At 40.6% G+C, this 13,161-nt stretch overlaps 1 long non-coding RNA gene across 3 annotated transcripts in view; it reads left to right on the top strand.

Annotated features, from left to right (window-relative positions):
- The window catches only part of LOC308398674, a 41,924-nt gene that overhangs the window by 17,382 nt on the left and 11,381 nt on the right, over nucleotides 1-13,161 (top strand). For 2 of the 3 annotated variants that reach the window (XR_013972000.1, XR_013972001.1), the window contains 2 exons: nucleotides 3,798-3,914; nucleotides 4,617-4,732. This is a non-coding gene — a long non-coding RNA (uncharacterized lncRNA). The remainder of the gene's footprint in view (nucleotides 1-3,797; nucleotides 3,915-4,616; nucleotides 4,733-13,161) is intronic. The other variant, XR_013972002.1, reaches the window with a different exon arrangement.

Raw genomic sequence — 13,161 nt, 5'->3', positions numbered from 1 at the left:
TGGTTGGAGTGTCCCTGGGCTGTTGTATGTAGGGCTTGTTTTATCTGAGACTGAGTCGTCCTCACAAAAATACACACACACACACACACACACACACACACACACACACACACACACACACACACACACAAGTACTGCTGCAGTTTAATTTGCTGACCCATACCTCTACATCTTCTGAAAACGTGTTCCTTGAATGTCAGTAGAAATTAGTTTCCCCGTGGTGAGGATGAAATAATTTATTCATCATCAGTGACTTAAAGTGTTTCAACACGAACCTTTTACAGATACAGTACGTATTGGTTCTTTTTAACCACAGCAAAGTGGGATATTTTCAGTTGTAGAGTTGTATGGATACATTCGTTCATTGTACAAAAAAAAAAATTAAAAGGTCTCGGTTGCATTTACACATGCAGACACAAAAAAGGAAGAGATGATGTAGATATCGACAGAGGTGTCCATGACAGGGTAGAATTGCATTCATCAGTCGCTGTTGTTACTCCCGCTCGTATGTCTTGGAAGCAGCTCGTTTAAAACCTTTTTTGCTGACTTGTAAAGTTAAACTAATTTAATCCTCATGTTGTTGTTAATTAATACAGCCAGGGAAGAAAGACGAAAAAATAAAACAGAGGTTAAGGAAAAGAGAAAGAAGGGGGACAGAGGGAAGAAAGCAAATCCTCTAGAGAGATGTATAATTCATGCTCACGACTGTGGGAGAGATTTTGTATGTGTGTGCGTGTGTGTGTGGTTCCTTCTGTTCTGAACAGTGTTTTATACTGTAGGGTGATCACTGTGTATTTGCTCAATCTCTGTCCCCGTGTCTTTGGGGTTTGGATAACCAGCACACTGAACTGAGCGCAGGCTGAGACCTGAGTAAGTCACGGTTTCTCTCTTTCTGCATCTTGATTTAAACTGTGACTTCCACTGTGTGCATGCAGTGTTCACTCTAATAGGCAGGGTTAGCAGTGATTCTACGCACCCATCATTTTTCAGTTTTTATTAGGTATGTTAGAGCTATCTTTTTTTTTTAATTTCCTGGAAAATTATTTATGAGAGGCAATAATAGTGAATCATCGTGCATGAACACTTTTGGGAATTAGCATGCATGCAATTTTTTTCTTTTATTGGTTAACTCAGTATTATTATTATTATTATTATTATTATTATTATTATTATTATTATTATTATTATTATTATTATCATTATCATTATTATTATTATTATATGTACTTATACTGTTACTTTATTCTGACGTCACAGGTTTTAGATGTTACTGTTTAAATTTCCTTTGAGTAAATTTAAAGTAACTTGCACATTAGGACTTACTGTTAGCCTCCAGCTCAAGGTAGGAACAAACGTCACTCTCTTATTTAAAAGGGGGAGATTAGTTTGATTACACAGGAATGAAGACACACCTAAGTAACTGTGGACATTGAACCTTTGGGTTGTGTTCAGAGACGTGTGATCTTTCTTTCAAGGTTTTTCCGCCAGCTGCTTTGTGTGATCAGTAGCTAAACGAGTGAAAGCTAAGCTCCAAAGAAACTGACGGAATTAACTTTCTTAAGTTTGGATGTAGCGGCTGTTACGATGTCGAGAACAAACTTTAGGGCGCGGCTGCAGTCTTCACCTCATCATAAATTATAAAAGTAGAGGATTCCCATGCGTGTGAAATGACTTTGTTCACAGTTTGTGTCACATCAGTGCATGTTCAACTAGGCAAAACAAAAGCTTTTCAATATTTTAGTGCACAGGGACCGACAGAGTGAAGAGAGACATTATTGTACTGCTGTTCCTGCCTGTCTCGTCCTTTCCTATCTGGTGTCCTGTCCTCTCCCATCCTCTGAAGTACTCTCCTCTTCTCTAAGATTACAGCACCCCCTCTCCATGTCAGACTAACTTTTGCACAGCAAGTATTGACTCACATCCATCCCTCTTCCTCATTTATCATTGCTCTCCATCTGCCCTATGTCATAGGCACCATAAGCTTCAGTACAGCCTTTTTTTTCTTGCGCAGTCAACTGAGTTTGAAGTGTGTTAATCAAATTTCCTACAGGTACATCAAGATTTTGGGTCTCAGAGGTCCAGTAAAAATGCAGAACTGTAAAAATGATCAACAGGGGAGGGGCTATTGAACAGATGTGGAAACAGAGATTCTGAGAGTAGATTACAGAATAATAGAACAGCTTCCCTTCACATTTATTTATATTTCATTCGTATTTGCAGTTAAACGAGTGGACTTTCCATCAGATCGCGAAAGTATTTTTTGGTATACTTTCACTGAGTCCATCGGGGGAAGGTTTCTACATCTCCCTACGATCCACTTTGTGTGCTTGTCCAAGGATTTGTCTGATTAGGCGCTGCCTAATTAGGTCTGACTAGGCAAGCTTTTTAGTCACATGCCATCACGCATGAGATATGGTTAAAAGATAGATGGGCAGGACATTAACTGTCAACATGGAGGAACACTGCTGGTGGGACTTTCACTTCTTGGTAGTAGTGAACTCCACCCTGCTTGTCCTGATGGGAGAAAACATTGAAACAATATTTAATTGTTTGTTTTTTGCAAAAGAGTGCAGTTGATCCTTTTGTTTTAGCAATGTCACACCTAGGATGACAAACTGAGATTCCTTTAAATGCCTCAAAAGGCCAAGTGGGCGTCATCTTTTGATTGTGGTTTACATTTTTCTGTGTATTACTGGTTAAATATATTTAAATGACACAGTACTAGGCAAGCGTTAAGCAAACTCCTCATTTATTTATGTATTTTTTATTTAATTCAACAACATAATTTTTAGGATATATCTACAGAAGCATCTTTATCAAAATGTACCATGAAGCAAGTCGTCACAGGTGCAAAGGAGCAAAGACGGGTTCATCAGTTCTTATGAATTAGGTCTTCCCACTGGTTGAATCTTTTCCCCCGCTGATGCAGCAACACTGCACAAAGCTGGAAAAGCAGCTAAAGCAGAGACACAGATAAGTGACAAAACAGCCGAGCGCTCAGATATTAATCGAGACATTTTAACTTTGTCATGAGAACATTTGCAAGCTGCAAGGCGCTCTGCTGATGTTTAGCCTGAGGCTGTGACAGACAGGAGGGGATGTTATGCTATCACAGCGTTTGATCACCGGCATCACGGGAACACAGGTATCAGAGAGAGACTCGTATCTCTCACAGCTGTTCAGATTCTGTCGTGGGGCTTGTTTAGATATTGGTGTAAATGGGATGAGGAAGATTTAACTTTGAAGATATGAGATTAATTATTTTTTCTTCCCCCTTCTGATCTCTTTCAAAAGCTGTGCGCTGTGAGTCTGAGCATTTTTTATTTTTTTTTGGCTTTTTTTTTGCTTTTTTTTAGTGAAATAAATGGTAGAGGCAAATAAATTTGCATGACTCAACAGAAAAAATATTTTCCAGAGCTCTGTGTGTTAATAGGCTTCACAGTACAATTACTTGGCCTGTACATAATGGAAGTGCAATCAATGTATGGATCCTGCCCCCTACTGTCAATGATGGAAATGGCATCTATAATCAATTAGTGGTGACTCAATGTTAGAGGGCTGCAGGCTAACAGCGATTAACAAAAACTTTCCTTTTTGGTGGGGGAGATTTGTTGTCCATTGCCGCCAATTATCTCACATGTTACAACACACTGGGGTTTGCTTTCGATATTTTGTTGCTGGTTTATTTTCAGCATGTCTGCTTCATTGTTTCAAGGAGCACAAAGCACAGATCATTTTCTTCAGTTGTAGTATTTTTATTATCAGCTCCTCATTGTTATTTCCTCTTTCTCTCATAGAAACCCCCCCACCCTGGAACCAGTGCAGGCCTCATGTTATATGCAGGGAACACAGCAACCTCTTCTGGCCAAAAGTGAACGCAGCAGAGAGTCTGTGCTGAAGCCAGAATATAACAAGTGAGTAACACCTATTATCACTGTTGACAGCGGTACTTGACAAAACTAGGTTTGCAGAAATTATGACGCCTCGGGAAATGAAGTGGCATTTTATTGTCAGTGCCACATTGTTGCCAAACAGTTAAGAGTTTGAAATGGAGCCACTGACTCTAACTGACATCTCATAGGAAATGTTAAAACCCCAGATGCCTGGTATCACATCTCAACAGATAACTGACTAGTAATTTGACTTGAGAAAAATCATATTATTGCCTGGGGAAGCATTAAAAAGTATTCCATGATCAATGTATCTGATTAGTTTGCTTTGACGGTACACTGGTGAGCTAATCAGGCCAAAGGGATCAATAGAGCACTTGACACTCTGTCTTTCATTCCTTCTGTCTTTGGATAACTACAATGTAAATGACTGGGTACTAAAGGAAACCCTACTGGGACGAATACTAAACTCTGCCTGTGCTGCATTGTGCACAGGGGAATCTCTGCAGACACTTAGCCGGTTCTTAATCAGTAGCGCGCAAAAAGTAGGTCCCTATTACACAGCCCTCTCTGAGTCTCTTATCATCATATTTGTCAGAGCTGCTTTATTCATTTCCAGATCAGTTTCCTCATACTGTAAACTTTTCAGCCTTCATAGCAAATCCTTGAGGTGCAATCCTTATTGTTCCTGATTGGCTCTGAACCTCTTTTTTCCCTCCTTTTCAGGCTCTGTGTTCCCATTTCTCTCTGTGTCAGGCACTGAGAGCTACAAGGATACCAGATGCCGTCCCAGCCTATTTGTCTTATCCGTTTTCACAGACAAACTAATTGCTATACAAAAGGTGCTGGCGTGTCCTGTCGAGGACCCTTGTAAATGCTTTACATCCACCACTCCATTCTGCCTGCCAGTAAACTGGCTAATTATAAAAGGATCACAAAAGAGTGTGATTAGGGATACAGAAGAGGGGGAGGAGGTGCGGTCCCACACCAGTGTAAATGGAGCACCTGAAACTGTTAGCTTAACATTAATGAAAACTCATTTTTGAAGCCGCCCAAATAGAAACTTAAGAGGAGAAAATAAACGTTTTATTATTGTTGGAACATTAATGTTTAGAGGTTCTAGTGCCACCTGTTAATATAAGACACACACACACACAGGTAGAGCAGATCCTTGTTTTTTTATTTCAAACACAGTGTAATAAATTATTTTAACTTAGTTTTTTTTTAATGATTTTTCCATCAGTTGAATAAAAAATTCTCAATAAAATGTCTTCAAATTCTTTGATTTTTTCAGCAACTATTAAAAAAAATATATACTGTACTAAGCAGATCTTATTATACTAAAAGCTGAAATATAGATGTACTCCATAACAAGTAAAAGTACTCATGATACAAAAAATGTGTGTTACAGTATATAAAGTGTGTCTATATATATATATATATATATATATATAGGTTTAACTAATGCATTAATGTGTAAGCAGTGATTTGCTGTTGTTTGTTGTTGGATCTTCTTTTATCCTGTTTCAGGTTTTATGAAGTGATGGTAAGTTTTTCTTGAAAAATTAACAATTAAAGAAATATGTGCATAAGAAATTTTGCATTTACAAAGCACTATCGGACAATCTTGTTGGCTCTTAATGTGCTTTTTTAAGCCCCCCCCCCCCCCCCCCCCCCCAAAAAAAAAAATATATATATATATATAAACAAAAAAAACAGCTGTGCATATTTTTAAATCCAGGCAGGTATATTATGAGCATGGAGATAAAGCGGGGAGGCTCCTTGCACTTCAGCTCAAACAGCGGTCAGCCGAGCGCGTGATTTCGGGAATTGAAATAGGTGCTGATTCGATATCTCACGACCCCCGAGTCATTAATGACCAGTTCAAATATTTCTACTCTACCCTATATCAATCAGAGGTGGGCAGTAATTCATCCGAGATCTACTCGTTTCTTGACTCGCTGGATCTTCCCAAGCTCTCTCCGGACGCTCAGTCGCCTTTGGAACAGCCGTTGTCGATTGAAGAGATAACGAACGCTATTAAATTATCTCAGACTGGAAGGTCGCCAGGTCCGGACGGTTTCCCCATGGAGTTTTACAAGGAATTCTCTTCGAAGCTCACACCTATTTTAGAATCAGTTTATGCTGAATCTTTTGCTACTGGCAATCTGCCGCAGACGCTTACCCAGGCCACGATCTCAGTCTTACTAAAGAAAGATAAAGATCCTGTACAGTGTAGCTCATACAGGCCAATAAGTCTTTTGTGCTGTGACTATAAGATCTTAACCAAAACTCTTGCACTACGGTTGGACCCTATTATTTCCACCATTATTAATGAGGACCAAACGGGCTTCATTCCCGGACGGCAGTCATTTTTTAATGTGAGACGACTGTTTAATGTGGTATTCTCCCCCCATTCGACAATACAACCGGAAGTTATTCTGAGCCTTGACGCTGAAAAGGCGTTTGATAGAATCGAATGGTCCTACCTTTTTACAGTTCTGGAGAAATTCGGCATGGGACCTACTTTTTGTAGATGGATTAAAGTCCTATATTCAACGCCTATGGCTGCAGTCAGGACAAATGGTCTGATTTCGGAATATTTTTCACTCTACAGGGGGACGAGGCAGGGCTGTTGCCTGTCACCCTTCCTGTTTGACATTGCGATCGAACCGCTGGCAATTGCTATCAGATCTGATGAGAGGATTAAAGGTATATCCAGGGGTGAGGTAACTCATAAAACTCTGCTTTATGCTGATGATCTCCTTTTGCAGATATCAGACCCAATTGGGAGTATGCCCCACCTTTTCCGCTGGCTGCGGGAGTTCAGCAACATATCGGGGTATAAGGTTAATTTATCAAAATCTTTACTGTTTCCATTGAACAATCTGGCAAAACAGACCACTTATGACGATTTGCCTTTTAAAATTGAAAATGACAAATTCACATATTTGGGACTGGAAATAGCTGGCTCGATTAAGACTATTTTCCAGTATAACTACAGGTCTATTCTGGACAGTACTAAATCTGATCTGGGTAGGTGGTCAAAACTTCCACTTTCGCTGGCAGGACGGATAAATGTGGTGAAGATGACTGTAATGCCCAGGTTTCTTTATCTATTCCAAATGATCCCCATCTTTCTCCCCAAATCCTACTTTGCCCAGCTGGATCGCTTTGTCTCTTTGTTCATATGGAACAAAAAACCTGCACGCATAAGGAGAGCAAGCCTGGAGAGAGCTAAAGCTGATGGTGGTTTGGGCTTACCTAATTTCTTATTCTATTATTGGGCTGCTAACATTGTCAAGCTGACATATTGGATAACCATGTTTGCGGATGGGGAGGGTCCAGTCTGGGCAGATATGGAACTGAGAGCTACACTCCCAATCTCTCCGATTTCGGTCTTAACTGCCCCTCTCCCACTGACTGTCAAAGCATCTGGGCTGAACTCCAATTTGGTGGTTCAAAATTCAATTAAGATCTGGGGTCAATTCAGGAAACATTTTAACTTGACAAATACTTGTAGCTTTTCTCCGATAATGTTCAACCATCTTTTTACACCATCTCAAATAGATCATTCATTTGCAGTCTGGCACAGAAACGGTCTGGTTTTCTTTCAAGATCTCTTCACTGAGGATGGCTTTGTCTCATTTAAATATTTGTGTGAAGACCATAACTTACCACAGTCTCACTACTTCAGATACCTTCAGGCTCGGAGTTTTGCTTCTAAATTTCTCCCAGGGTACCCGTCTCTGCCCTCTAAGGACCTACTGTATCTAGTTCTTAATGTGAGTCAGCCCACTAAAAGAGCAATATCGAAGATTTATGCATTGATTCTTGAAAGCTGCCCTCATACATGGGACAAACCTAAGGCGGCGTGGGAAGGGGAGGTTGGAGAACTCATGTCAGAAGACATCTGGAAGAAAGCCATACAGCGTATACATACGTCTTCTCTCTGTATTAGACATGGCCTGATTCAGTTTAAGGTCGTCCACAGGCTCCACTATTCTAATGACAGACTGTCTAAACTGTACCCTGATGTTGCACCGAATTGTCCTAGATGTGATTACTCTCCTGTTTCTTTGGGGCACATGTTTTGGTCATGTCCCTCCCTGTATGGTTTCTGGACATCAATTTTTCAATCACTGTCAGCTATATCGGGTGAAACACTGCGGCCTGACTCTTTGATAGCTATCTTCGGTGTACCTCGGGAAGAGCTGAGACTCTCTCCCCTCCACAAAAACGCAATAGCCTTTGCCTCGTTGCATGCCCGCCGTCTGATACTGCTGAGCTGGAAGGCGTCGAACCCTCCTTCCTACGTCCATTGGATTAGAGAGGTGATGTTGGGATTAGCTCTGGAAAAAATTAGGTATACCGTGCGCGGCTTGGAGAGTAAATATGACAAAACCTGGTCACGGTTCATAACTCATGTCAAGAGTCTGTCTTTTGCCTGATTTATTGTTCTTTACTTGTTGGTAATTTATGCTCTTGCTCTCTTCTCGGACTGCTGTCCATAGTTTCCTCAATGCCCGTACTTTGACTGTTGGGATTTCTTTATTCCCTTTTTCTTCTTTGTTTCTTCTCTCATGTGCCGGGGTCCGGCTGTTGGTGCTATAATGACTGTCACAGATTGGTTTGAGTGTTTCTCCCCTTTTTTTTTTTTTTTTTTTTGTGTTGTGTGTATTGTGCTTCCTGGTTGTGGGGATGCCACCTGGATGGGGGTGGGGGGTAGGGTTCGCAACTTTTGTAAGAAATTCTGGACTGTTTTGTTGGAAAACTATAAATAAAGTTGTAAAAAAAAAAAAAAAAAAAAAAAAAACAGCTGTGCACATAATATGCAGGAGCATTGAAGGCAGTCCAGTAAAATAACACTACTAACTTTGGCAAACAGATTGAAGAAGGATGTTGGGACTCACATGTAAAGTTCAGTGAATGTCTCGCATAGCTGTGCTGATCATGTTAGCATCATCTGTCCACAGACAAAGAGAAATTAACAAGAGCCTAAGCATTCTGCTCAAAACTGCCTTTGTGTTAGTTCCAGCGACTGTAGGTGCCTCCCAGATCCTGCTAAGCCATTAAGAGACGCAAAGGCAGAGTCTCGTGGCAAAAACAATGCAGATACATTGTCGCTGCTGGTAATAAAAACCTCTCTATTTGCCAAATGTCAACAGAGCTATGGACAAGCATCAGAAAGATAGTATTTCTTTCTGGGCTATTTCGTTTCATGTTGTGTTGCTGTAGAAATAAAAACATTTTTTCTAATCTGTGGTCATATAAATGCTTTGTCCTGCCTCCAGATTTGTGAAAATGTATCGAATCATCTGATGTGTTCAAGCATGTGTTTCTGTGTGTGTGTGCCCGTGTGAGCCTGTCTGTGTACAGACCGAGAAAACAGAGAGCCCTTGACTCCCCATCTTGACAAAGTTGGGTAATTAACGACAGAGCCTATTAAAGGGAGAATATTCAGCCAGTGATAAATGGCTTTAATAACAGGCCCATGTTCTCTCTAACAGAGATAGATCCTGCCGCCACAGTCTCCCTGCCCACCAGATAAAACTACCCATACTCCCATCTCACCACCCTCTTCATCTTGCCTTTTCCCATCGGCAGTCTCGCTCTTTTTCTGTTTTCTCTGGCTTTGTGGTTTCTTTCTCGCTAACTTTTAAATCATTTTTTCTTCTATCTCAAAGACTCGCATTGCTCTGTCGGACAATGCAGCTTTCCGTGAGCTCTGCTTGCAATTTCAGGCTAAAGCCACGTCAAAGCAATCGTATCAAACAAGCTCAAATGTTTTTCCTGTGCGCACAACAGGCATTCTGTGCATCCTCCACATTACGCGGAGCTCTACGATATTTAATAAGCTCAACCAGGTCATCTACCTGCATGCATGTTTGTGTTGCTGCAGTTGCGCTTATGCATGTTTGTCTTGTAAAACATCGTTAGCCTCTTTGTGTAGGGGCCATGCAAATTGGACAGTTAAAAAACGCCAGGGCCGATTTATGTTCCAGTGCAGCCCTTTAACAGGGGCTGTGCTACGGCTTTATGTGTCCTGGTGGGTTTAGGGGCAAGGACTGACCACAGGGGTCACATTCGTCAAAGCCCCCGTATTGTGAGATTGGTCCAGATGTCGGTCCTCATTAGAACAGGCCACGCTGAAAGAGAGGAAATTCAAATGGGTTAGAGTTAAGCAGTCCCACTCCCATCCACAAGGCTGAAAATGTGATGATTGTTGATTGTTTTCTATGCATTTCAGCTCCCTTTAAGTACAGAAAAAAATCATTCTTAGCCAAAAATGGATTGTACCAGTTTTGTCTGTTTTATTTGTCAACTTTTGAGATATATACCTCTGGGTGAACAGAATTTCAATTTCAAAATTGTGTTTCACAGTGCCCCTATTAGTCTGGATGATCCACATGCCTCACTCAAACTCCTTTTCCTGCAGAGGTGCTTATGAAAAAATGACAAGGTTTTGTGATTTGCACACTGTAAATGAAAGATCCTGAAAGACATAGTCTGACATAGAAGTATAAACTATTTGCCATTGAAATGAAATTTAAATATGAAAGCGATTTTAAGTGGAAATGGATGTGTTACAACTTTTTAAAAATGATCTAAATACTGAGGTTCTGTAAGGTCGAGGGAAAAGAAAAATATCATTTGGTTTAAAAAAAAATCTTCTTTTTAAAGTAATATCAACGTAAGGTCAGGAAGGTATGCATGATGCATGTATAATACTTTTAGACTCACTGGACTCTAAAAGTTTGGCTTCAGGTTTGGGTCCTGTTAAGCACACACTCCTTGTCTCTCTCTTACACACACACACAGATATTACTTGACATGTCCCTCTCCAACCTTCATACAGAGGTTGTAGCATCAGGCACTTTCTGTCTCACAGAACTAAAGGCAGCAGGTCCATTAAATACACATGAGAGTCTAATTAGGGCCCCCTTTGTGCAGCTGACTTGGAGGTAGGAGTCACTGGGGAGCGACTTTGCCAGGACCCTGACACCCAGAGAACACACTGTGCAAATTAATAGAGAATGACCAAGGAGTAGCTCTGTGACTGACTGGGACCTCTGCTTCCTTGGAGGCAAAATTGTTCAGAGCTGATTGCTCTCATTAAATTTGTTATAGTGATATAATTATGATAATATGCCTGCGAAATGTGATGACTCTTAGTGTGTGGTGAGTTTGCGTACCATGGTAAATTTGATATGAATGTTTAATATTTATATGGTCCATGTGACCTTTAAATTAAACCAGGGAGAAAATATTGTCAAACTGTGTGTTTTTAGTTTGTGGCCTCAATTTTACGAACTTTCAGTGGTCATTAAAAAAGCAACACGATAGCTTTGTTGTCTCGATGTGACTAATCGTCACCCCCTTTGAGCAAAATTAAAATAACTGATCATTTTGCCTATTTGCTCCGAAATTCAAACAGGAAAGGGGATTTAGCTAGCTTTCCTATTATAATTAGGTTGATAATAATGTTGAGTGAATTATTGCACTTTTGTTATTCAGGGGGAAAGTCTTTCCTCTGCTGTGTCACATGAGATATTGGTGTGGACATAATTCTTATTCTGGCAGCAGCACATTGACTGATATTATTTAAATTACACCTCCTTGGGCTAAGTATTCGGAAATACTTTGCAGGGAATTCATCACCAAACGGTGTTGAGAATAAAAGGGACATCGACTCTTGATTACACTGACAAAAATGGCTTTTTTTTCCAAAGGGAAATGACTAATGTTGTTAAGGACAGATGCAGGTATACTGCACACTAAACACTGGTTGAATTTAATCTATAGATGATAAATGAAAGGAAATTGAATGTGGCATTCCTGGCACAAAGCAGGAGAATAGGCCCATGATCTCAAAATAAGTGTAACATGCACACTACTTGTTTTCAAAGTATTTGCTACCCCTACATCCCTATTTCATTTAAACACCTTTAACAAGTGTAAAAAAAAATAAAAATAAGAAAAGTTTAGTGAAATTGCCCATAAAAAGCCTCACCTGATTAAATTTGGATGATCTTCCCTTTAATCTTGTCTCTAACTGCACGACTGCTATATTTCTAAAGCACACCACACCACTACACCAGTCACATCAGTTTCTGCAACCTCTGTCCCTATCCTGGGTCAGTCCAACTTTTCCTGCACCTGGCACGTCTCTCTCTCTGTGCTGTTGGTAATTTTCTTCTTAACGCCGGACTTGAGGCTGCTGTTTTTAAGGCAGAGCCTTATGAGGTCCATTTAAGTGATGACCTATACTTGTGCTTAGCTTCTGCTGAAACCTCTCTGCTAGGTCTCTGTTATCAGTCAGTGCGACTGCCTCCTAGTCTCAATTCCTAGTCATTCTCATTATTGCTTCGCTGACTCCCCTGATCCTGATGCAGGTCCCATCTGAGCTGTGTTTCCAGTACTTCTTCCCTGTCTAATACCTCCCACTTTAATACCTAATACTTTTTCACCAACATGGTGGTGATGCCAGTGTTGAGCTGGTTCTGACTTGGCGCCTTTTGAGATCTGGCTCAATTTTACTATATTTGAGAACCAACTGGATCATTTACATGCAAAGACAAATTACAGTAGACCGAATCCATTGGTTACATCTTCAAATCGTTGGTGACTTTTTTATTGTAGCACCTCCTGTGGCCAATGATGTCAGTGAGACACATCGGCTTTTTAGTTTAGGAAATATATGGAACTACCTGTACATTAGACACTACATTGGTGGAAATGAGGTACTAATAGATCAGCCCATCTCTGATCAGCCTGCCTCAGTCTGCCTTCAGGCTCAAGGCCATCAGCTGAACCAGCCTTGCATCCCTCTAGGTTGGCTTCTGGTCCTCACCTGAGCAGGCTATTCCTCATCCCTCTTCCCTGTCTTCCTGAACTTTGCATGATATCAGTTTGTTCTCTCTCAAGTCTTACTGGCATCTGCACCTGGGTTTATGTGGGGGAGGGAAATACCGTCTGGTCAGTAAAATTAACCCTGTGCATGTAGACAGCCACAGTTTCCCTCTTCAGCCAAACAGCCATGAGCTGCCAACAGAACAAAGGTTTACACCATCCCATGGAGCACCTGAGGGACCAAATCCTCCACAACCTGCATAGTCTCACTCACATCATGGGGTGACAAGATCCAGCAAAACTTCAAAGACAATGTGGGAAACATTAGTAATGTAATATCTAACTTAAAAAGTAAACATATGGAAACAATGCAGGTTACAGGTTTGCCATTTAGTGTGTATACAAATATATTTCATTT

Source organism: Rhamphochromis sp. 'chilingali', assembly GCF_963969265.1.
Source record: "Rhamphochromis sp. 'chilingali' genome assembly, chromosome: 6".
Classification (NCBI taxonomy): Eukaryota; Metazoa; Chordata; class Actinopteri; order Cichliformes; family Cichlidae; genus Rhamphochromis; species Rhamphochromis sp. 'chilingali'.
Note: the sequence above shows the minus strand (reverse complement) of the source record. Positions and strands in the feature narration are given on the sequence as shown.